Below are 26,570 nucleotides of genomic sequence, written 5' to 3' on the forward strand. Positions count from 1 at the left end.
ATAGGAAACTTGGTAACTTTTATGGCTTTGGAATGTGAACACAAAAAAAAAAACAAACAAAACAAAATAAACAAACAAACAAACAAAAACAACAAAAAAAAAAAAAAAAAACAATTGAGGGCATGATTTAAGCAGGCTAAGTGGTCGTAAAAAAATAATTACGCTTGTGGTCATTGGTCAAAAATGACCAACCATAGCGAATGTCAACAAATCTACAATCTACAAATCCATCACAATGCAGGACAATGAACACAGCAATTATAAGGTGAAACTCTAAAACAACAAAACCAACACATCCACTTATACACACATACAAGCGTACAAACACACTTATACACACACCTATGAACTAGTAGCACAGCAAATATGTTAAATAAAAGCAAAGGTTCAACTACAATACATAAAAAAAGTAGACAGCAAAGAAGGGGTTACACTTTAAAACATCAACAGTGCAAAACAGGCATCCACTCACTCACACACACCACACACACACACACACACACACACACACACACACACACACACACACACACACACACACGCACGCACACACACACACACACTCAAATGAATTGGTATCGCTATAATCATATAGCCAAACAGAGTCAGAAAAATGAAATCAGATCAGACCCAGATGAATTAAGCTCTAATAAAACATTCCTGTTAATTTTTTGTTAAATTGTTATAGAATTTTAATGTTTTGTGTAACAAAATCCTTTCTCTGTGTTCAGGTTTGACTGTGAGCGTGTAGTAATAATAATTCAAAATCTGATGCTTCAAATCAACATTTAAAAAAAAAAAAAAAAAAAAAATCTACATCTTTACAAAAAGTTGTCTTTGAGAATGTCTAAATATATATCTAAACCCACAACTTTATAAAAAACAATTATTTATGTCTATAAACAATTAGAGAATGTATTGTCATTATACTGTATATAGAGCTATATAGGAATCCATGGGCTAAACCATGGCATTGCAGCTGTTTTTCTTATTTTATTCCCATCAGATGGCACGATTCTGGTGTCAAAAACTGGATTTTAAAGGCAATACTACATTAATTGAAAAGTAATTTAAAAATACATAATTTTATTATTGTCAATATGAAAAAAAAAAACCATTGCCATAAATATTCATAACATGAAATTATCTCGAAAAATGCAAAAAAAGAAAAAAAAAAAAAAAAAAAAATGCGTATATATTATATTTTGTTAAATTAATATATTTTTTACATTAACACCAGAGGGTTTTTTTTTTATGTTAGGGTTAAAACAGTAACTCTTTGAATAAACCCTACATCCAAAGCACGCTTAAGATTATTAATTACAGAGCCAAGTTAAGAAAGAACAACATACGATTCTTAATGATACTGGTATTATACACTAAAGCTGCAAAAATGAGCTGACCTAACAACATTCTATGAATCAACAAAACAACACCCACATTGGGTACACAATCAACACTTTTGGGAAAGCTGCAAGGGAAGTAACCACAACATATGATCTGGACAGGAAGCTGCTACTGCTACATCCACAGGAAGTAGATCCGATCTAACCCATGTGACTGGCAGTCAATATCTCATACCTGGAATCACTGTCTCTCCTTTCAGATATTCCAAGATGGCTTTAATGATAAAAATAAAGTTAATATCTTAGAAGCATAGCAGGGTTTACATGTGTGCTGCTATAATGGCTAGCACTGCAGTCAGCAGAGATCCTTATATTTTTATGAACGTGTTTATGAAAGTTTTTTTTAAAAGTATATAAGTAATTCTGATATATCTCTGGCTTTCAAGACTGATTACAGAGGACGTTATTCTTGAGTTTTGAGTTATTTATAAATTGGTAACCCTGTATTTAACCCTTGGTTAATATGCGCCAACAAAGGAAGCTGTAAAAAAAGGTAGAATAAATAAATAAATAAATAGTGCATTAGGATGATATAACACACGTCCTCTTCCAGCGCAGGATGCGTTACGCATCCTTTAGGCGTTGCCCCCAAAATCTTTAGTTGATTAAAATCTCTTAAAGATATTGCCCTTGATGGTGGAAATGGGGTTTTTTTAGTGCCTTTAGGTTTTTTTTTTTTTCTTTGATGGATGATTAGTGTGAAATTGACCTTTGCTGTCTTCCTCATATTTAAAAATCCTGTGGGACAAGAAGTCATGGCTGGACAATTTCATGCTCCCTAGTCACCCTGGTGTGCTTAAAAACATAAAGTATTGAATGGGAATATACTTCAGAGACACAATTTACTCATAAGAATTTCTAGGGGGTCCAATAATTGTGGCAAATATGCCATGGGAGAAAACAATTTATTTCATCATGAGATTTTCTTCCCATTTTGTATTGTTTACTTCAATGATAGGTTAGAATTTTGTGAATTTTTCTTTAATGTAAAAGATCAAAAGAATAGAAACAATGCAGAGCTTTATTTTTATAGCCAACTTTTGCTCATATTACCAAGTTGCCCTCCAATAGAACTACCTTGTTTTCTCAATAACGCCTATTTGTTGGTTGAGGTCAATTAACAGTCCATCAGCTTGCATCTGCAGCATCTTCTCTCGGCCACAATCTGGTTTGATGAAGACATGCTGAAGAAGGTCAAACACACTGGGCCTGAGCTCACAATCCTTATCAGACACCTGAAGGGGACACAATCGAATGGGAGAATTTGTGTTTAAAATGTCCAAGATTCACATCAAATAGCACTGATAAGGACCAGATTGCGGAAAAACACACAAACAAGCTAAAGGTTGGTTGAGATGAATTCGGTTACGAAAAATGTTCTGGTAAAACAGCAGGAGGATAATCAGAGTATTAACGAGGCATTATGAGACACTGAGGCATGGGCTCTTTATGAGAGTAATTACCCTACAAAATCATGTGTCAAAAAAGAAACGAATCGAACAAACACAACCAAAAAACTTTGTATTTGCCAATGCTTGTACATATAATTTACAAAACCTGCTTTTACTCACTTTGCATAGAAAATCATTAAAATCAATTGACCACGAGCTCTGGTTGGTGTAGGGTGGGTGGATGATTTCTGTAGTTGGAGAAAAAAATTTAAAACAGACAAAGAAAAGTGATGACAGAGAGCAATCGGGGAGGCGGAGCGATGCGACAACCACTCACAGCAAATTGATCCAATTCATTTCAAAGGAAAAAGGCACTCCTTTCACTTACTTGATAAGATTATTAGATTACTGCCTAAAAAGCATCTGGTTGTTTAGAGAATCATTTCAAGGCACAGACCATATACAGTATGCAGAAAGGAAATTGTATATAGATCCAAACTGCATACCTGCAGATTGCTATAAAAGACACTGCGCAAGTTTGCACTTATGGAAGAACCGTAATTCAGAATTGCAATAGTCGTCCAGCAGTTTTTAGGCAGGGCGCTCGGTGTTGCTGGTCTCCTGTTTGTATTTCCACAATGTGAAGGTAAGGTTTGTATGAATTTTGGCTACGTGGAAATTATATTATGGATAAAAATTTTTTTTACCTTTTTTTACATCTTATGAAAAAACTGAACTAATCAAAGAAATACCTTACAATAATACTACTGTATTGCTAAAGTAATTTTATTTTACCTCATTTCTGTCACAATATTCTTACTAGGAAGCACGCAGGAGGCATCACGTATACGAACACAGGCTTTAATCCAGGGAAACCAGGGAATACTCAATGCAGGAGACAGCAGCAGGAACGTAATCAACGTAACGAGTAGACCCGACAAACAAGAACTGAATAGACTAGGGTTTTTAAATGCAGGATAACTGGGGAAGAAAGAGACACACCTGGGATCAAATTAACAAAATCAATGGAAGACAAAACTGGGTCACAGGGGCAAAATCAAATTATAGACAAGTTCATAATTACTGACATATGCCCCTCGCCTGGGATACGATGGAGGGAGGAGCCAGGGAGAAGACAGGAGGAGCCCAGAGCAGGAAGAACATAGCAGGCCCCAGGCCGCAGCCATAACAGTGGCCCAAGGTGGAGCCGACGGTGGGAGGAGCCATGGAGGAGGAATGGCCGCCGACTCCAGGGGGCCGACTAATGACGGCGGAGCAGGTGGAGGAGGAGCCCAAGGTGGAGACAGAGAGTCAACAAGACAGGGGGATGCCGAGGATCTGGGGGGCCAGGTGGAGCTGAGGGCTCTGGCGAACGAAGCAGATTCCAGAGATCCACGGCGGAGCCAGAGAGACTGAGTACCAAGGTGGAGCTGGTGGGAGGAAGGAGCCAATGGAGCTGGTGGGACGGAGCAACCTAGGCAGGTGCAGCCAGTGGAGAGGAGAGAAGTCCAGAGGCGGATGGGGGGGGGTCGATGCCCGACCAAGGTGGAGCCGGAGGGACGAGGAAAGCCGGGTGTGAGCTGACTGGATAGATGGTTGGCAGTTAAGGTTAGGGAGCTAGGAGCCGTGGTGGAGCTGCTGGGCCTACGGGCTGAGGTGGAGTCCGGGCCTTGGAGGCTGGAGGTGAGGGATACTCTGACGACGCTGGAGAATGGCCGTCTCACGGGGGTCGCATCGCACTGATCGTGGGCTGAGGGCGAGCAGAGGGGCTGCCAGACGACAGCGGTGGAGGAGGCTGGAGCGGGTGGGAGGGTGTTTATTTTCAAGGAGCAGGCACTGGAGGGCACTTTCTAGGAGCAGGTACTGGAGGACACTTTCTAGGAACAGGCACTGGAGGCCCAGAAGCCCCCAGCCCCACCGAAGGGCTGGACGAGGGATCAAAGGACAAAGGAGGGCTGGACAGGACCAGCGGAGACAAGGGAGAGAGGAGAGGGGCAGTTCGTCTCCTCCAGTTCAGACTGCCAGTCTATCAGATCCCCCTTCCGGTTTTGGCACCAATCGTGCTCCATACTTGGCTCACCCTCAGCCACAATGCAGTGGGTGGAGCTCCATTCCACACTCACACCGTCCATGGCTCTCTCCCCTTGAATTGGGCACTGTAGCCAGCTCACGCACCTGGTCTCGATGGGTTGGGCTCCATATCCGGGGCGTATTCCTCCACTCAGGCTCGCTCCACATTAGCCCCGCGCCTCATTGATCGCTGGCAGTAATGGGGCTCTCCATCATCTGGTGTGCTCAGTCTGATGCTCCGCACCGTAGGTAGATGGTGGGCTGTGCACTGGGGGCTGGAGTGGAATTCGGCGAGATCCTCCTCTGGGCCAATGGTGAATGGCGATCCATTTCTCACCAGAACCATCCACTTCACGAAGGCAGGCGAAATCCGCTCGGGGCCGATATCTTCATCCGACGGCAGCAAACGTACGGCCACCTTCTGCATGTGGGTTGAGGCTGGCATCATAGATACGAGCCAGAGTGCGTCGTCTGGTGTAGGTTGATAAGATAGGCTATGGCCAGAAACAGTCTGGTATGACCCTCGAGCGTATGCCCCCCTCCATGCCCAGCACCCCGGCTCCCGGAGCGAGTTTAGGAAATTGCGTAAAAAAAACGGAAAACACATGGAGGGGAGACACACATTTAACTGTTGTGCGTCAGGTCTTCTGTCACACTATGTTACTTTTAGGAAGCCACACAGGAGCTAGCGAGTACATTCTAGCACGAAACAGGCCCTTTAATCCAATGGGGAACACAGGGAATAATCAATGCAGGCGACAGCAGGAAGACACATCAACGTAACAAGTAGACCCGACAAAAAAGAATTGAATAGACTAGGGTTTTTAAAGACAGGACAATTGGGGAAGAACGAGACACACCTGGTGATCAAATTAACACCAATCAATGGTAGACAAAACTGGGGTAAACAGGGGCAAACAACACACACAGTAAAGTCCCATATCCCTGACAATTATTTAATGGTAACAAATGCAATATATCAGTATTCTCTCACTAGCTGCCTTACTTTCTTTTTGTATTTTCAAAAGTTAAAAACTATAGATTTGTTTATTTATGGTGGAAAAAGATGCTCCTAATTTGAAAAATGTTATGGGGTTCATATGAATCATACAAATGTAATATTTTTGGTTTTTTCTTATTGGTTCTCAATGGTGGTTGTCAGACAGCTACACATAAAAAAGAGTAGTTAATCTTTCGTACAATAAACAATTATTTTTCATAAATTTCAAGTTGAGGAATGTTGTCACAATATTCTTGGAGTTTTTTGATTTTATTTATTTTTCAATCCAGTAATTACTTTATGTATGTTGTTGTATGTGCTGTTCTTTGATGTTTGAATTATTTTAGTCTGTGCTTTTTGTAAATTTAGTTGAAAGGCCCCGATAAGCCTATGTGTATACACTTAAATAGACTATACAGTTAGTGATGAAACATGGCCTGTTTTTTGTTACTTTAGGTACAATAGTATTCATATTGTTGTTGTTTTTGTTATAAATTAGTATTATTATTTATCATTCTTTCAATCCATACGCAATACACCGAGCAGTTTCCATTTTTTTTTCCAATTTATCGCAAATGGAGTGACAACATGCCCCCAAAGCAGTCTATTTTTTGTCTTTGTAATAACAGTGGAAATATTTCATATGGTTTTGTAGTGAAGATATTAAAGTTGGTGACTATTAAAGAGATGAGAGCGAAAAAGGCTAAGAAATAGTCAATGAGGTAAAAATCCGTGATAATTTCTAGCTATCCTGTTTTTAAGTTGCCGTTGCACGGACCGTCGAAGCAGGCGTGCACCGTAGTCAAGTGTAACTTATGCTTGGCTCACTGTCATATGTACGAACGCATTATTGCCTCTTGTTGCTGCCATACTTTGTGCGTGCGCACTTTAAACAGGCCTGTTTCCCCTAGTACACTTCTCGTCACGATACGTGTATCTCACCCTAGACCACATGTACAACCGCCGTCCCCCTTCCCCCTTTTCCCGCTCCCCCACACCGACGGATTCTCTCTTCTCCTTCCTGGTCATTAGTGTCCTGCTCGTGCAACCATAGAGCTTAATTAGCCCAATCATTTGGTGTCCTGGTGAAAGGTGGCTATAGGCGAAGAGGGAGCAGGGTGTGAGGCGGTGTACTCACAGCCCAAAACGGCTTAGCGCGTCAGGAGCACGCTACTGCTCCCACTGACCAGCGCTTAATTACCCTAATGGGGGTGCATAACATCTCTTGTTATTACACGCTGCACCCCACACAAATAGCGGGTGTCAGACGGGCTTACATGGGGGGTACAAACGGGCTGAGAAATGCTTGGACTATTAAAGTGGCAGCCTTATCGGAAAATGAAGCAGCAAAAAATAAAAGATTACAGATAAACAACAAGCCTTCTGTTCGGCCAATTGAAAGCACATTGCTTAAGAGCACAGCAGTTCAAAATCCACAGACAACAACCATAACGTGGGCTGGGATGTGTTTTATGTTCTGGGTAAGTCATATGTCACTAATAAAGCACCAATAGTACATAACCATTCAAAGGACTGGGGTTGGTAAGAGTTTTTTTAATGTTTTTGAATGGAGTCCTCTTATGCTCACCAAGGCTGCATTTATGGGTTTGATCAAAATACTTAAATGTTGTTGAAGTATTATTACTATCTTAGCATAAATACTCTTTTTCGACAACAACGATAATAATTTCTCTTGAGCAGAAAATCAGCATATTTGAATGATTTCTGAAGGATCACGTGATACTGAAGAAGACTGCAGTAATGATGCTGAAAATTCATGATTTTTATGATTCCGTGATATATAAAAATGTCAAAAGAACAGCATTTATTTGAAATAAAATATCTCTTGTAATATTATTATTATTATTTTTACTTAATTTTGATCGTGATTAATGAATCCTTGCTAAATTTATATGGAAGCCCTATTCCACCACAGAAACAAACACAAAAATTCAGTGACGGTTAACATACATTACATATAATCTCTTCTCTTTTTTTTTTTTTATTCTCACAAAAAAATTGAAAATGCAAGATAAAACAGAATTGTGACTGACTTTCTGACCTTTAGTTTATATCTCACAATTGTGATTTTTATATTTTGTTTCCACTATGAAAAAAAAAAGGTAATTGAGACTTTTAAATTTTTCACGTTTATATCCTCGGATTGCAAGAAAAAAATATGAGATTAAAAAGTCACAAATGGGTTTTTTATTGATTTATTAGTTTATTTATAATTGTTGTTATTATTATTATTATTATTATTATCAGTTATTATCATTTCTGTGGCAGGAAAACAGGCTTCCACCGTATAAAGTATATATATTTTAATGGAAGAATGTCATACCTTTAATGATGTTATTTGTTAAAGCACTGATATTTACTGGGAGGAGCTTATTTAATATAGTTACCATGAGACAGTTTTGACCAAAATTTCATCCATGGTTACATGTCTGTAGCATATCTCAGATTATATGTATCATCTCTCTCATTAGAGTCTGTGTTTATTTATAGGCCTTTAGGCTTTTGGCCCTCAGGAGGGGTGCCCTCCTGTGTCCGCCGCTGGCATAAATGTGTGTATTCCTGTCTGGTGGTGGCAGGGGGCTTGAACTGAACGCGGACGGTGTTGTGCCCAGGGCTTGTGAGGCTTAGTCTTGGCCTAATCTGGTCACACAAATTGTAACACTTAATATGTCATCAGCATGTGCTCCCCTGGCACCCATAGTACCGTTTCACTGAGCACATACCAGCTCTCGAACCCTACAGCGTCAGAGTCATTCCAGATCTCCTCTGATTCTACCCAAGGCAAAATCATTCAACATAAGAGACACAAGTCAAAACCTGGCTAATTGTGTGAGAGTGATTTATCAACCAAAAAAGTTGTCTCAAATATCTAATTTATAGCCTACATTTATTTTTTAAAAGGGGTCATCGGTATACTGCATACACTTTTGCAAGCAGTTGAGCTGATAAGCTTGCCTAATAATGTGCTAATTAGCTAAGTTCCATGATGAATGCGGCTAAAGTAAACAGCTTCTCTGAGAGAGCAGCTTGAAAGAGAGGGGCGGGGTCAGCAGAGCTAATTTGCATTTAAAGGAAAATGCTACAAAACGGCTTGCTCTGAAAAGAGCTGTTTTTGACAGGGTAAAAAAAAAAGTGTTTTTTACACTGTTATTGAGAAATTTGAACCCAACTGTTACAGACTTTTTCATAAGACCCTAATGAATCATATCAACTTGTGGAAATTGGGCATCCAAATGACCCATTTTAAATAATAAATAAAATTTTATATACACATTTTAATATTAATATGTAACCTAAAATATACTTGTATAAAATATACGTAAAAAAATATAATAAGACCCTGAAATACTTTTATTCAGCAAGAAAAATTATCAAAAGTGACAAATAAAAAGATATTTATAATTTACAAAAATATTTTTGTTTCTGTTTATCAAAGAATCAAATGGTTAAAATATATTTAAAATATATATTAAAGTATAAAATATTTATTTTAAATTGTAATATATATTTCACAATATGACTATTTTAAATGTATTTTTTGATAATGTTGATGATGTATTTTTATTTTATTTTTTTTTATATAAATGCAGCTTTGGTGAGACTTTGTGATCAAAAACATTTTATACTAGTTGTAGATCTAAATATAAAAATACATTTCAAACAATAAAATCTTCAGTGAAATATTTTGATAACATTCAGATTTGAGATTCTAATGGCTTTGTTCCATTTTGTCACAATGCATTGCTTATTCTCAGTCTGGATGGGTGTGGGGGGTGTAAAGTGTGTTTTTTCTAATAAGGAGGAAAGAGAACACGAGAGAGACCCAACAAAGACAGCCTGCGGTGTGTACATGTGCAGTCACAACACACATAACCACACCGCTCTGTGATTATACCCACCCCCCCCCATCACTGACTGCAGTCAGAACACCACTGCTCTGACAGCACAGTGCTTCAGTGGAACTGGTGATGCTCTGTGTGTGTGTGAGAGGTGTATTATAACACAAAGTGCTGCACCATCAAGATGACACTCTAGTGATAACAGTTTCTGTTCTGAGCCTGAAAAAAGTAAGACAATCACAATTTTCACCTTCAGACAGGTGGATGGAGAGAATGGAGACAAAAATTGCTTGCTCTGTTTCTTGTGTCCACAAAGATACACGCATTTCAAGAAACTGATGTACATTAAAGCTGCACTAAAAAAGACCTAAGAATGAAACCAGCCTGGCTTCTGACAGCTCCAAGGCCCAAGAAAAGCAGCAGTACTTTCCGCCTGCATACTAAAATCACAAATTATTCCAAAAACTGACACAAACCTGACCTTGTGGACTGTGAGGTCTTTTTGAATATTTTGTACAGTATCATGGAAATCAATGTTTGTGTACAACAGTGTCAAACCTAAATAAGGGCATCACCTCATGGAATTTTGAAGAGAGCTCTCATTGGGATGAAGATCAGCAAGGGGCGGGTCTCCATCACCAAGCTCTATGGCTGTGATACCCAGAGACCACACGTCACAGCGCTCTCGTCATAACGTGGAGTCCAGCTGCTGCTCACACGCGATGACCTGCTCAAAATACACAAACACAGTCATTACTGAACTGCAAATGTTTATAAATGGACACTGACTGTTGAACAGTGTCACCAGAGCACAGAAATTCCACTGTTGAACAATATGTTTCACAAAATTTTATTGCCATGTTTTTATTGATTTAAAATCTGATGACTTACAGTTGACAAATGACATTCACATTTTTTATTATTTGTATATTAAAATACATTTCCCAGCGTATTAGGAAGAGTTAACTATATTTAAAGAGATATTCCACCCCAAAATGAAAATTTTGTCATTAGAATCACTTACCCCCATGTTGTTTTCAAACCCGTAAAAGCTCTGTTCGTCTTCGGAACACAATTTAAGATATTTTGGATGTAAACCGGGAGGCTTGAGACTGTCCCATAGTACTGCCAAGTAAATAGCAGTGTCAAGGTCCATACAAAGTATGAAAGTTGTCGTCATAAATACTCCATCTGCCATCAGACGTGCAATCTGGGTTATATGAAGCAACGGGAACTTTTTGTAAGTGAAGAAAACAAAAATAACAGGACGACTTTATTCAATAATTCACAAGGTGGCGTGGATGACACAGAAGAGCATACACAGCATACGGTGATATGGAGTGACACAGAGGAGACCGTTGACAAAGGGATTATTGAATAAAGTCGTTATTTTTTGTTTTCTGAAGACGGAAACACACTTTAGGGGGTTGGACAACATGGGGGGTAAGTGATTAATGACAAAATTTTCATTTTGGGGTGGAGTATCCCCTTTAAGACAAAACACAAATTAAATGCTAACATGCACTTTATGTATTTTGTAGTAAAGAATGTATACAGTATGCAATTAAAATTGTGTTTACATTAAAAAATGGGAATAGAAATAATATTAATATTTCTAATAATATGTCAATAAAATATGTCAATAAAAGAATTTTAATTCTTTTTCAGAATTTAAGGAAGAAGTGTCTCCCTTTCAGTTCATCATTTGGAATGTACTGAATTGGAATTAAATTCAGTTTCAAAGAGAGTCGCGATCCTGGTAAGACACCTTCTACGACAATAAGAGCATTCATTCTTCACTATAATAATTAGATTATTATTATTTTTGTTTTACAGTACGTTGTAATTAGAAATGCACCGATCAACCTGGCCACCGTGAGTGAAGAAGACAAAGTTTGCAATTTGTAATACGAGTAGGGCCAAAGTAAACTGTAGGGGAAACACAGAGCACGCAGTGCAGAAAAATCCAAAATAATCATGAGCGCAACTGCACACAAAGTAACTCAAAGATAGTTACACTGATGCATTTACTTCAGTGATGAATGATGTAATATAAAAAAAAAGTAAAAAATAAAAAAAATAAAATAAAAAACCGAATATCAGCATAATTGCAAGGTGACACTGATTTTTATACAATGGGCAGTCCAAAAAAAGTTTGAATGAAGTGACTTACACTTTAGACCAATACTATTGACTGTTTTTTGCTTAATTTCACAAAAGAAAATAGTTCCAAAGCCACAGCAGAACTGATGTGTGTCTGATCTGTTGTCCTTACTAAATGAATCCCTATTTTTTGGGATTTACCGAAACGAATTGAGTGAGTCCAATGATTCAGTAACCCCATTAGGCCACTTGCCTTCTGAATTAATCATCAATTTCATGAATGAATCAGGTGAATGAATTACTAAATGACATGAACATTAAAAACAACCATTGCCGCCACCTACTGGTGGTTTCATATTATAAGCATTTAGTTTATTTATTTTTTTTTATCTTTTTTTTTACCCACATTTCTTCTATTTAGCATGTTCAAAAAATATGTCCAACAGTAACGATTCTACACATTATTTCTGCCACCAATCTGGTCATCAGCACGGTCATGTGTAATATACAGCTAATGCAGTTTGTTTCCCCTACTGCAGCATCATATAGATGTATTTTTTCGTTAGATACTGATTTGAAATTTCGAAAGGGACACAAATAGTCTACACATGTGCACTATTATTCTAAACATAACTGAGAAAAAAAAAAATGTAAGAAACGTTGATGTGAAAGATGAAAAATACATATTAATAAGGTTAGGGAAAATGCCGCATAAAGTATTCATTCTGTTCTTTTCTTTCTTATTTTCTTCTTCTTCTCTTTTTCTTTCTCTTTCTTCCCTTTCCTTTCGCTTCTTTCTCATCCTTCTTATCTTATCTTTCTTTGTTATCTTCGTTCTCTTTCTTTGTGTCTCTTATCTATGCGTCCGCTTTCATTAATGTTCTTTTAATTCTTTCATCTCATTTCTTTTTTCTCGCTTTTACTCGCTCTAGAAATGTGTAGTCCGTCACCGTCACTATAAAGCCCAGATTGCATGGGGTTGATGGCATGAAAATGGAGTATTCTGAAGACGACTGTTCATACCTTTTTATGGACCCTCTGCCGACACTGTGATCTACCCTTGGCAGTCTATGGGACACGTATCAATGCCTCCCGCGTCTTCACTCATCCCAAAATGATCTTAAATTGGTGTTCTGAAGACAAACCGGCACTTTTCCGGGTTGGAAAGACAGGGGAGTAAGTGAGTAATCACAAAAATTTTTCATTTTGGGGTGGAGTATCCTTTCAGAAATTACACAAATATTACGAATGCGTACAATACAATTGATGTATTTTTGTAGTAACGAATGTATACCAGTATGTTAACAGTAAAAAATGGGGAATAGAGAAAATATTTCAAATTAAAGAATTTAGATAGAAAGAAGAATTGAAGAAGTCTCTCCCTTTTTCAGTTCATCATTTGGAACACAGAATTGGAATTAATGTAAATTCAAAGATAGTCGATCCTGGTATAGACATTCTAGAAAATAAAAGAACTTCATTTACACTAGCTAACTTACATTAAATCATTGTTTTGTTTACAGTACGTTGTAATTAGCATTGCCACCAGATCACCTGGCCACCGATGAGAGTCTGACGTGAAGGACAGACAAAGTTCGCCAATTGTACTAACAGTAGGTGTCCAAAGTAAACTGTAGGGGAACTGTAAGTAAACTTTCTTTTTTTTCCATATTTCATTGCATTCTTTCTTTCTTTCGCTTGCATTGTGAAAATCGCTCGTTTTTTTTGTTGGTGATATATGGCTGTCAGTCATTTATGAGTTCACATAGAAGTGAAAAACAACGAATCAAAATAAATAAAAAATCGGAACTTGTACGTCAAGGAAAACGTTAGTCTACCAGAGTATCTACTAGCTCGTAATAACCTACAAAAGACACTGCAAACTTGGTCACCATATATACGTGATAAGAACTACTAGATACATTTCTTAAAATAATACAAGAAAATGCATAAGATACATAATTTATTCAAAAACTATTAAAGCCAACATGGTATTGATATTTATAATTACTTTAAAAATATAGAAGACAGACAATTGTAATTTAAGAAGAAAGAGTAGAAAAGATATAGTGAGACTATGCTAGGGATTGATGTAGAAATATAATCTCTTTCTATCATCTTAGGCATAATGAGCTGCTAATAAATTTACAGTGGACTTTTGTGGTTTTTAATGTAGTGTAATCTTTATATAATCAAAAACGTTATTCTCTCGTCACATTTATAAAACAAATTCATCTAATAAAAAAACTTTTTATTAGACCTCCGTAACTGATTAACTCATTAATATGTCGGCGTGCCATAAACCTTATGTGGACAGAAAACCGCAGCGAATGGAATGCATGTGGATCTTGTAACCATAGCATGATGGTCATTATACACCATCGTCAATAATAGAAAATCAAATAAGTTGTCCAGCGTCTTTAGAAATTATTCCAAATGCATATTAGTCCTACAAATGAATCCATCAGTGTTCCTCCAACAAGAATGTCGTTATGAAATAACAAGAACATTACCTATATGAATAAGCAATCATCGAATTTGGCGTTTTGGATTGCGTGTTGACAAACCTATGACAAAGTTGAGCGACTTATGAGCCTCGACACTTCATATCATAAGAAAATCTACACCACTTGAGTGCTAAACAATGAAATAGCTGTATTCATACTGACTCTCAAGTATCCACTTGACAGAGCTCCTCTAGAGTTCCCTCGCTCGCCTGTCTCATATGGAAATCTCTTATGGAACAAATGTAAGCAAACGACAACCAATATGCATGCCACATGTCACCCGTCCATGCTTTTGCAAACTACTTGCCAACGGTCCAGGTACCGGAACATCACACATCTCAAAGAGATGGGGCTTAAACGGTGGGGGTGAGAACGATGCGTATAGTTTGCACTAAATTATTTATATGCTATACCTCCGTAGTCGCCGGTGTTTCTTAATTTGGGAGCCGATACCCGTGGTGTGTTAGCCTAGATAGAGGAAGACTAACACCATAATCAATGACATCTCAGAGTAAGGCAGTTTAATAACGAATACACGATTCACATAATCACCAAGACGTAGATTGGATGTGCACGCTGGATACAACGGAGAACTGAATTATTGTCTGATATACTCTTGAACATACTATCTCAATGCCGATGGTTCATGAAACTACAATTTGTGCGAATAATTCAAGACTTCACAAATAGAATACAAGACATACTTTGTATGTGTGCGTCTTGAGATGCAGTGATCATACCGTATGGTACACATCATCACTGACTACAGTGGTATTCGCTCATTCTGACCTGAGTCAGTCAATTGGTACGAGTCATTATTTTACATAAATCAATGAACTTGAATCTCTATTAACAGTGTCATAAAGAGGACTGTGAACTGTAGCGATTCCCGCTCGCTCACACTCAAAATTTTCCTGGCTCTTTGGAGTCTTTACCCCGAGCTCTTGGTAAAATAAAAAAGCGATCTGTAAAGGTTGCAAAGATTAAATAAAGTCTCAAATCCCAAGAGAAATCTTCTTATAAAGTTAAACACTGCATCATCCAACAAACAACATCTCAAGCCAACTCAACAAAAACGGCTTGTTCTACAACACTCCAAAAATCCGACCCCGACCAAACCCCGAATCTACCTAACTACGTCCCGTATGCCCGTTGGAAGTTTGCATAGTCCGACGCACAGCGATGTTCCCCAACGCAAAAAAAAAAACAAAACAAGAAGGCGCTCACCTGTTTTATTCCCCTCACGGTGCAAGTTTTAGTACCTTGTTCGTTAGCCGCCGCCGCGCCCTCATGCACTATTACCGCCTGTGCTGTCTTTCTGCAACAATGAATCACGATTGTTACAGCGAAACGAACTACAAAAACGACTTTTGTTACTGTTTGGCCCTTTCCAAAAGAGGAAGACATCGAATCCCTTTTCCCTTTCGTCCAATGTGCTGGAGCTGATCCGTGGCTTGTGGTCTCTGATGAAATACAGCAATCACTTTGGCACTGGTGGATGCGCAGAAAGGCGCTTTCAAATATTCTTCACAACCCAAAAAACGTGATGGACGTGGACAAGCGGAGTCCCAGGCCCAGCAACACCAGCCCGGGGGGTCGGCACATGTGGGTCCAACAAAGCTCACAGGTATCGCATCCTAAAACCTCTCGTAGAGACAATCCTCCACCCTGCCTCACGCCGCCTAACTTCTGCTCACATCCAATGTCGCGGTGTGTGACACTGTTTTTTTTGAGATTCTTCGTTGACGAAATGTGAAAACTACGCGGTCACTACTCATTTGTTTAGACAGCCTTACCAAAAGAAGAACCTACTAGAAACAATCAGTTTATATATCACGTCTTTTCATGGGTTTTATGTTCTTCTGGCCCCTTCAATCGTCACCTTTTCCAGGCAGGACAAAGCATTACAACATATGTTTTGACAGGAAGGCGTAACCCATTTCCGATCACACGCTTGAGGCATTCGGCCAATCACCAACATGCTGAATAGACTGGGCCAAACTCACATGCACACACAACCGCTCGCTTTTTTCAGAGAGATGAGCTTTGTAAAATTCGACACGGATCGTTTCCAGAAGGCGAGCATGAGGCATAGAGGTAACAAATAATGTAGCACGTCAGGTAGGAAAAATAAATATTATTTTCTTTTTAAAACCTTAAAAACTTGCCGCGCACTAACACCATTTCATTTACACACAAAAACACAAACCAAATACCCCAAAATACTAGCTTTCATGTTTTCTACGCATCATCACCATATGACCCCCCCTTGTAAGAGCTGTGGTTCAACACTTTCAACTGTCACACTGGAAAAGCAGAATGCGGCAATTATAGCTATAAGTCATATGTGGTATTTAGAAGTGACATAGATGGAGACAGAAAAGACGCCGTTTTCTGATTTTTTTTTTTTGGGGGGCTCAACTATATCTAGTCTATTCAACTTTCCTTTAAGGTGAGCACAACCTTTACATAAGAAGCTAAATTATGTAAAATATTGTACTTGTCTGAAGGAAGTCGAATGGTGCGGCTTCTTGCAATGATATACAAGAAGAGTGGGTTATGTGAAACAGCACTGAATAAAAAAAAAATGGTACACTAAAAGAAGTAAACAGTCAAACATTTAAACAATCTGGCACGGAGAGGCCACAAAGAACTGCAGGGGCGTGAACATCACAAACCACAAACAGTTAACCTGCCTAGGAAGACAAATTCATTATACAACGTTGCCTGAAGAAAACACGAACACAACACATATCTAAAGTATTCACAGAATCATCGCCCATCATATCTGTTGGAACACAACTTGCTCCGCAACCTCATCGGAAAACACCTACATGCTGATCCCATTACAAAACACGCCACACAAGCATTTCATCACTGACAATTTTATCACTATCCAAAAGCTGTTACCCTACTCAGACTACTTAATCTGAAAAAAAAACAACACTACCTACCACCACATTCTTGGATATTCAATAGCACGATGCATTAATGAGCACAATCACATCTTGTGCAAAGCACCTTTACCTTTATATTATCCACCGGCCCACACTCACGTACACACTCATTTCCTAAATTTGTTCTTTTGCGTAGGTATAGACGCGTAGAAGCAAAACGTACCCTTACTAATTGATTCAATGTGTAATGTCTACTTTATACAATTGACAACAAAAAAAATGAATTTGAAACATTGACAATTTGGAACTGGGATTTTATGTCTACATACAAAAACAATATTTTTTTACCTACAACAACATGTTGAAAAAACCCAATTACAACATGTCAGTAGTATTCATATGTGTATCCACTCAAAAACACACTACATACATTATGGGTAAAAATCCAAAGTAGAAGTAAAATTTAAAATAACCATGGCCTGTTTTACACACTTTTCACAGTAGGCAAGTTTATTAAGCTTTTTAAGGGTGAACGATCAAATTATGCATGAACAATGATATCAACAAACAAGACTCACCACAGAAACGAACTCAACCACAAAACCACAACACAGCCGCAGCCTTGGGAAGCTATCTGAGGACCTACATTCTTCTACGTCAATCCTCTATCCTTTTTTTTGTGAATTCCCTTTGACCCTCAAGCTAGTTTCTATTGAAACTAACTGAGTCTTTTTTTTGTGTTTGTGCAAAAATTTGCCAGAAAAAACAAACCAACCAACTTAGGGGTTGGTAGACACACAGTCTACTAAACCACTAAATTCTCCTCATGATGTTGATATTATCGATCTTTACAATGGAAAACCTGAGACAACACCGTTTATGGACCCAGTTCCTTCATTTTTTATACTATGCTTCATTAATCCTATTCCCTATTATTAAAATGAATAGATAATCTCAGGTAGTAAAAATCCGCTATTATTTTTAAGTAATCTTTTTCACCGACTGACTGTTTGAAAGATCTAATACTTGCTCTTAAGCGAAATTTCACCCAACATCAATGATATCATCATAACTCTACTTACCATTTGAAATCTGATGGGTCCTCCTTATAATCTATGTTTTGCCATACCTAATTGCGACTGCGTCCTTTCTTTATTCCTTCTATGTAATTTCTAGATATTTGCTACTTCTAAATATCTTAACTATCTCACTATTCTTTTCCTTCCAGAAAATTCTAATCTAGTGTCATACCACCTAAGCACAAACCTTCAGTTTATCTGCCTTCAGAAAAAATGCAAACAAGATATTAGTGTCATTGGATGTCTTCTAAGCACACAACACAAACCACAAAACTCATTCAAGTCACATAGGACTGAAATATTTAGATTAGAGTAGATTTTTTCGGACGCTAAATTTGACTATGACACTGATTCTATTTAGAATGTTTCCTTTCTACAGGAATCTTTCATCAGTTCTTATCCTGCTGTGACGAACACACACATAATCCATTACGCACCAAACCCCGAGAAACAGAAAAATCTGAGAAGACCTGCCCCCTTAGAATCATGAATGTTTAAGAACATTACTAGTAGATCTCGGCCATGCTTCGTACCTGCCTAAAATGTAACCTGAACCCAACCTGCAATTACATACTTTCGACCATCGTTTCTCACACCTGGAAGTCCATTCACTCATCCAATTCAAATCAGTATAATTCCTGGATCGTAATTAGACGCTAGTATGAAATACTCTTGGCAGATTGAGTCGTGTGGGGGCTTTATCTGATCAGCATAGCGTGAGCCCCTTCACACGGATAACGCATTAGCCCTGCGTGACTCGGAGCTCTCTGAAACGTGGGCACGTGGAACCTCTGCATACAGCCACGGTCCAACAGCCACCCACTCGCCGTGGCTCCATTCCTGACAGTGGGAGACAGATATCGCCCCCAGCATGTCTCCGACCAAGCACTCAACAAATGCACTCTTTTTGGAAAAATTAGATTGACAGGGTAAACAGAGCGACGTTTAAGAGAGGTTTGCGTGGTTTGATGCAGACAGAGAATAGAAAACACACACACACCCCACACACCACACTCGCAACTACCTCGTAAAACACATCTCCCTGCGGCAGTTCCCTTTCTGCTACGTAGATTCTGCAGGGGCCCCCCGTGCCAGCCTTAATAATCAACATCAGAAGATCTTACTGGCAATTAAGAACATTTCATGACAAGTGCCCTAAAGCATCCTCCTCCCACCCCCTTGCTCTGTTTGTCTAATAACTGCTTATTTTTTTTTATTTCTTCTCGATTCAGGTATGAGTCAGTGTGGGGCCTTTATCTGCTCACATTAGGCCGTGGAAGCCCCTTCCCACACAGATAACGCATCTTTAAGCCCTGCTGACTGACCGGAGCTCTCTAGAGCACTGGGCACGTGGAACCATCTGCATACAGCCAGGGTCCAACAGCCACCCCCAACTCCCTTGACTTCCCACCTTCCTGACAGTGCTGGGAGGACAGTTAAATCGATCGCCCCCCCCGACATGTCTCCGACCAATCACCTCAACACAACTGCACTCTTTTGGAAAAATTAGATTGACATGGTACAGACAGCAGCGACGTTCAAGAGAGAGGTTTAACGTGGACTTGATGCAGACAAGAGAACATAGAAAAGATTCCAATATTCCTTCTTTCACTATATGTGTTTAGGAGTTAAGGCGCCTCACGCAATACATTCTGTAAATCTTATATATATATTTTCTCGTCTATTGTTAGTATTTGATGCTATAACTATTAGTATGACCCTCAATGATATTGCTGTATTATGAATCCACAAATCACTTAGCTGAAGTGTTTTACCATGCCAAACCTAACTAACTACCTCATAACTATATTTAAACAACTAGCACTGCCCTCCTCTTTACCTTTTTTTTTGCTGACATTGGCCCTTAGCCAGTAACTGCTTTTTCACACTTTGATAACACATCACACTAAACAAACTGATGCTTGCGGTAGCTTTGCTGTCAGAAAATAGAAAACCATACAAAAAATACCATACACAAAAGAAAAAAATGATGTGAACATATTTTCTCGTATTTTTTAGGAACCACGTAGTAATGACCTTCATTTTTTAGGTTCAGGAGATTTAACAGCATGTGGTGATTATAAAATAATGATTCGCCTTCTAGCTCCGTATAGATACAGAGCTCCTTCAACCCCTGTCCTAGAACCAACGCAAGACTGGTTCACATGAATTTCAGTAGGTACATTTTAGTAGTTGCTGACATCAGGAGAGCTGAACACTCAGCCTGTGGAGTGAGAGGCACTAGAGCCCGCTTTACTCTTAGAGTACTCAGTATACTTGGTCAGGTAAATTCAATAATGCAGTTCCCCATGATTACTCATGCGAGCGTGTCCTACTTATACAAGTTCTAATATTTTACTTGGGACATTTCTATGGTAGAATTCCGTTCATCACGCGTTTTTTGGCTCCAAGAGATAAAAGATACCATCGATCAAATAAAGCTAACAACTGTCTGTCATTAACAAAACTACCCCCAGAATCTATTTTTCGTCATAGCATTAAGCCCTTATAGCCTCAGCTAGCACGATACATCAATGTAACATATCGCCCCCTCAGCACTAAAGCCTAAAAGCCTACAAATGTCACAGATTTTTCTGATCCCTCTTACAACCACACAAGAAGCCTTAAAGACCTTACAAACCAATTTTTTTTTGCAAGGTAATTCGTGGCTGCAATTAACTCATGTTAAATAATTAATGCAGACTATTGAAAACCACATAGTATAATCACTGGGGTGTTTTATGAGAATGTTTAGACTATGTTGGAGAGAGCTAATGAAGTCAGAGTGTATACTCAGAGAGAGAGACGCGCGCGAGAGAGAGCACAAACAAAAAACAAAAACAAAAAACCTGTACTCATAGCATATGATATCCCACTGGCTTCGGAGCCCCCCTCATCCCAGGCCCCGCTCCCTCGACTGGGCACCTCGGAATCCAACTATAAACTGTTATTATCAAAAAATGGAAGTCTGACATAAGTGCACGAAACAGTAAAAAACTTCACACCTCACTTCATTATAAAATAACTACTCAACAAAACAATACGAGCCAAATGTATATAACTTGAATTAAGAATTCATATTTAAATTGTCTTTTTAGCAGTTTAATATTCACAGTCACTAGTCTATACTCACTTGAATTTGATTTAAGTGTATTCGACCTGTTTTTATTTATTCATCAAAAATACTTGACAAATTAAATTCTGCATTATACAGTAAATTCCATGAGGAAATGCAAAGACGGGACATTTGTTTATTTACTTTATAGCATTGCGTCTCATCAGCAACAGAAACAATGTACAACAAATCACCGTTCAACAGACTCAAGCCACCACCACAATGTTGTGTATTGGACTGCAAAGAGATACTAATTTTTCAATCTGCTAAGTTACTGACTGTACTGACAAACTATGGTGACTTAGGAAATGTGATGTGACCGATGTGATAAGCATGAGTGACATGGCAATTTTAAGGGACGGGGTTAAGGCCCCGGTCAAGTGAGCCGTCATCTGCGAACACTCGGTCAAGCCAGCTGCCACCTTGATTTGAATGCTCGTCTATTTTTGGAATTAAGGTACAAATTTGGCACAGCCAAAAAAACCTGAGAAATATGAATTTTGGAAGCTTCATGTATCAAAACACCTTAATTCCACAAACAGACAGGCAGCAGAATGACGGGTCACTTGACTGGGGCAAAGGGTTGGCTGGTGTCACTAGTGACCTGGGTCGCCAATTACAAACAATGGAGTAATTAAGTAAAGTAATTTCGCCATTTAAAAGCATTTCATGTGCGTTATATGTTCTGTAAAAAAATTCATATCTGTGGCATATTCGCTGATGCCGATATATCTATAACATATATCTATGTTCATATCGGCTGATAAAATTGGCAAAACAACATATCGGTCGGCCTCTTTAAATCAATATACTTTAAATGTACTAAACTGCAACTACATCACTAAAAATAGCAATTTGACATTCATTTTAAAGATAATATATTTAAAATGTAATAAATCACAAATAGATCATAACAAATGTATAATTACAAATATATTTAAATACATGCAAGCCTGTAAAAAGTTTCAGTTGAACCCCACTCTCACAAATATGACAGTTAGCGGAAGCTACAGTTTATGAAGTTTTATATATGGATATTTTTACAGAAACTCATCAGTTCACTACAGAAGGCCTTTATTAACCCGCTGGAGCCATGGGGAGTACTTTTTATGATAGATGGATGCACTTTATTGGACTTCTATTGGACTATTGAATCTCAACAGCCATTCATTGCCATCATAAAGCTTGGAAGAGCCACAAAATTATTTTAATATAACTCTGCTTATATTTGTCTAAAATAAGAAAGTCATATACACCTAGGATGGCTTTAGAGTGAAAAAATCATAGGGTAATTTTCATTTTTGGGTTAAATATCCCTTTAAAGTTTGTTAAGTTTGTAAAGTTTGTAAAGAGCATGTTAACAAAGCAATTTAGCGCATAAAGTACACCAACTGGTCACATACCCTGAACCCTTTAAAGCAGGCTATAGTGATGCTCTGCAATTCTATTGGTCACATTTCTGTGATGTCACTTAGGAGCTCAGTCAATGTCCTTGACAAACTCTGACAGAAAGCTCTTTCTGCTGACAGCAACTTTGCTACAGCATTTCTGAGTTCCTGGCATGAGTCATCACTCTATCCCGCTCTTTCTTGTCTGTCTGTATTTCTCTCTCCACAGCGCTCAGTCCACTCCTCCTGTCTATCATACGCCCAGCCCCCCCCTCCCTAAAATGAGAGAATGTTCGTTATCTCCCGCATCCCTCAGATGCAGTAACACTAATCTACTGGCCTTTACGTGCCTATGTTCTGGGCCTGAGAACCAATGAGGGTTGGTTGGGGGTGTGGTGTGGGTGGTGTGTGGGGGGGGGGCAAAACTATATCCTCTCAGGGGCTCAATGCGGCCTAGAGAATAACGTAAGAGGGATTACATTAGAGTGGATTTTAGGCTGGAAATTAATAGTGAAGGGGGGTGTAGGGAACCGTGTGGGAATAGCAAATACATATCTGGACCAATCACAAAAGCCTACGATTGGATGTTTATCCCAGAAAAGCATTTTACTGGCATCGAAAGGTATAACGCTCTCATATATGCTGTTTGGAAGAGCTCTTAAAAAATACTTCCAATTACTGCCTCAAGGAAAAGGCCACATGTTTTCTTAAGTACTAGAAAAGAGGCAGTCAGGAATGGTAGGCTTCAGTGGTGTATTTGGCTATATTTTTGGGTTATATTTGGAACTAGAATCATTTTGGAGAAAATGCAGATTAACTATTAAATTTTTTATGACATTTTGTTTCAAAGAATGGTTCTGGGACATCCTGAAGTTTTTCAGATGAGGACAGATTTATGAAGTAATAATAAATCAAGAGAGGCAGGTTATATTGTAGATACAGTGAAAAATAAAGGCTATTATTGTGTGTGTGTATTTTATTACATCACAGAGTCAAGCGCTACTAAATGTAGATTTTTAGATAAATTTAGAATTTTTTTTTTTTTGCATATTGTATACACATACACTGAGAAACTAAATCCCAAGTATAGTACAATAAAGATAGTAAAGCTTCTTGATCCAGTAAAAATTAATAGTTAATTTTATTCAGTTATTTTATAGTTTGTGAATGTGTGTATGTATATATTTATATATATATACATACACACATATATAGCTTTAATTTATCTTTATTTCATTACCTTAGTTTTAGTCACTTCAACTTTATTTTATGTTAGTTGACATTGCCATTTCTACTTTTGCTTGCATTTCTTCTAGAGTTGAAACATTTTTTGCTTATAGACTTTTATAATAAAATACAATTATACATATCTAAAAAAAACAAAAAAAAACAAAAAACATTATATAAATTTCAGCTTTATTTCAGTTGCTAAAAATGATTTTAATAGTTTTAGTTTTAGTTAACGATAACAAACGTGTAACCCTATAAAACGGTGAAACTGTACAACAAACATTCCATTTTGCACATTACGTCATGTTTCTTTCACATTCCTTATGTAATATGTCAGTTCCGCCCACATGATTGCCACAAAAATATATTTACTGTACATAGTTGTACAGAAAAATTGCTACCACTATACACATTTTCTATCCTTCACTACTCAGTATTACCTAGACAGTTAGCTTAGCAGTTAATTACTCAAAGATCTGCTAATGCAACTGATATGAAACGAATCATTAAGGGTGAAGTGGATTCAATACATCCTTTATGACTGCATCTCATCATGCAGCTCTGTTTTAAACACACTCTATTTAAGAGACTTCATTTGTTAAGACAAGCTAGAAGCAATCATTAGTAACTGAATGCAACAACTATCCTCTGTCCCAATGGCATGATGACAGACAGGTGGTTTATGCAAGTGTGTTAGACATCCTCATCAACCGGTACATTTAAATGCACTGCCTCGTGATGAGAAAAATAAGTGCTATTCCGTTAGCACTGAAACGCTCACGTTTAATGGCTTTGACCCGTGTATAAAACTGTTTTCAGCTGGGCCGGTCCTCCTCGTCTCACTCGCCACAAGCACGACACTCAATCATTCAGGTTTTCTCTTTCATAGCCCAGTCCCTTCCAATAAAAGAACCAACTTCCTCACCGAAGTCACCACTGATTCCTCCTTCTGTGGTGAGCAGGATGTTTGTTGCCCTTGACATCTCGATGGTGTTTTATTGATGTGTAAAGCGGAGACCCTTTAGACACAAAAGCACATTTTACAGACCAAACCTCACTGAAAGGATGCCTTTTGTGTTCCATATTTTAAAATATAGAGGATCAGGGTTGATTTGGATTTTAACCATGAGAGCTTCATGTAGGATGTAGGCTATGACGGGTTTGCCTCCATGCTGTCCTCCTCTTTTAGCATACCCTTACCAGATCTGTGACAGACCCTCCATTACACAACTGCAAAACAAATACATGATCCATGAATACATCAATACAAACACATTCCATAAAAAAAAAATAATAATAAAAAATGCAAAACATATAGAGTCCCACTTTTACAATACAACCTTTTTCTGTGACAATCATATATATATAATTATATATATATATATATATATTATAATATATTATATAATAATATATCTCCAAACATACAGTATAATAGCACCCTGATTTTATTATGTGTTACAAAATATTAGATAATAATCTTGGTATCAACAACCTGTTCTGGTAAAATAATAATACAAAATAATTACAATCCATAGATAAAAATATAAAAGAAATACATCAATTAATTAAAAACACTCAACCGTTTATATATGGTACTAAGTCTGATTCTGCAAAAAATAAAAAGTAAATAAATAAAATCATCATAAATAAGACATTTATGCAAACATAGAGTCCCCTATTTATATGGTAATCTGGGCCGAAAAAAAAAATTTTGTTTTCTGGGAAAAAGAAAGAAAAAAACGGAGAATCAAGTCTTAATAGTACTACAATCTGTCTCTAATAGTAATAATAATAGAATAATATACTAATATAAAAATAATAATAAAATTAAAAACCAAAAATAAAAAAAAAAATACAGAAAGAAAGAAACATCAAACACATTTTTAATACGGACATAAAAGAGAACCACTATATAGGTAATGAAACAGGTTTGGGGTAAGTAAATCAATTATCAATCAATCAAATCATCAATAATAACAAATCCAAAAAGGTGGACACCAACTTCTAAAGAGGCACTTGCTCACGTTTCATTTTTTCCCTTTCATTAAGTGACCAAGCAGTTCAAATAATAGGTCCTCATGCGAAATGCTTACAGTTACAGAGAATATTTACAAAGATTGCAGCTGTTTTTACTGTAGAGAGTTTTTAAATAGTCGAGAGTTTAAAATTTATATATATATAATATCATATATATATATATATATATATATATTATATATATATATATATATATAATATAGTATATTATATATATATATATAAATATAGATATATCTTTTTTTTTTTTTAAACATTGCTATTTCACAGCCTACCACATTTTTTATTGCAACAGAATCCATAAGAACTAACTAAGGGCTGATGATGGTTGGTTAATTATCAATGCTAAAATCTTCCCTCAGTTCAGAGGACACAAAGGGGAAAATGGATTCTTTTTTCTAAGGCAACCCTCTTGAAATTACATAAATTGTCTAGCATGTTGCCAAGGCAACAACAATACCCTCTTATTTAGAGCCATTTATAT

The 26,570-nt window shown here is 37.7% G+C and overlaps 1 pseudogene; it reads right to left on the reverse strand.

The window, feature by feature from the left end:
* The window catches only part of LOC109086620, a 67,892-nt pseudogene that overhangs the window by 23,416 nt on the left and 17,906 nt on the right, over positions 1-26,570 (reverse strand).

Source organism: Cyprinus carpio, unplaced genomic scaffold (assembly GCF_018340385.1).
Source record: "Cyprinus carpio isolate SPL01 unplaced genomic scaffold, ASM1834038v1 S000006818, whole genome shotgun sequence".
In the NCBI taxonomy this organism is placed as follows: domain Eukaryota; kingdom Metazoa; phylum Chordata; class Actinopteri; order Cypriniformes; family Cyprinidae; genus Cyprinus; species Cyprinus carpio.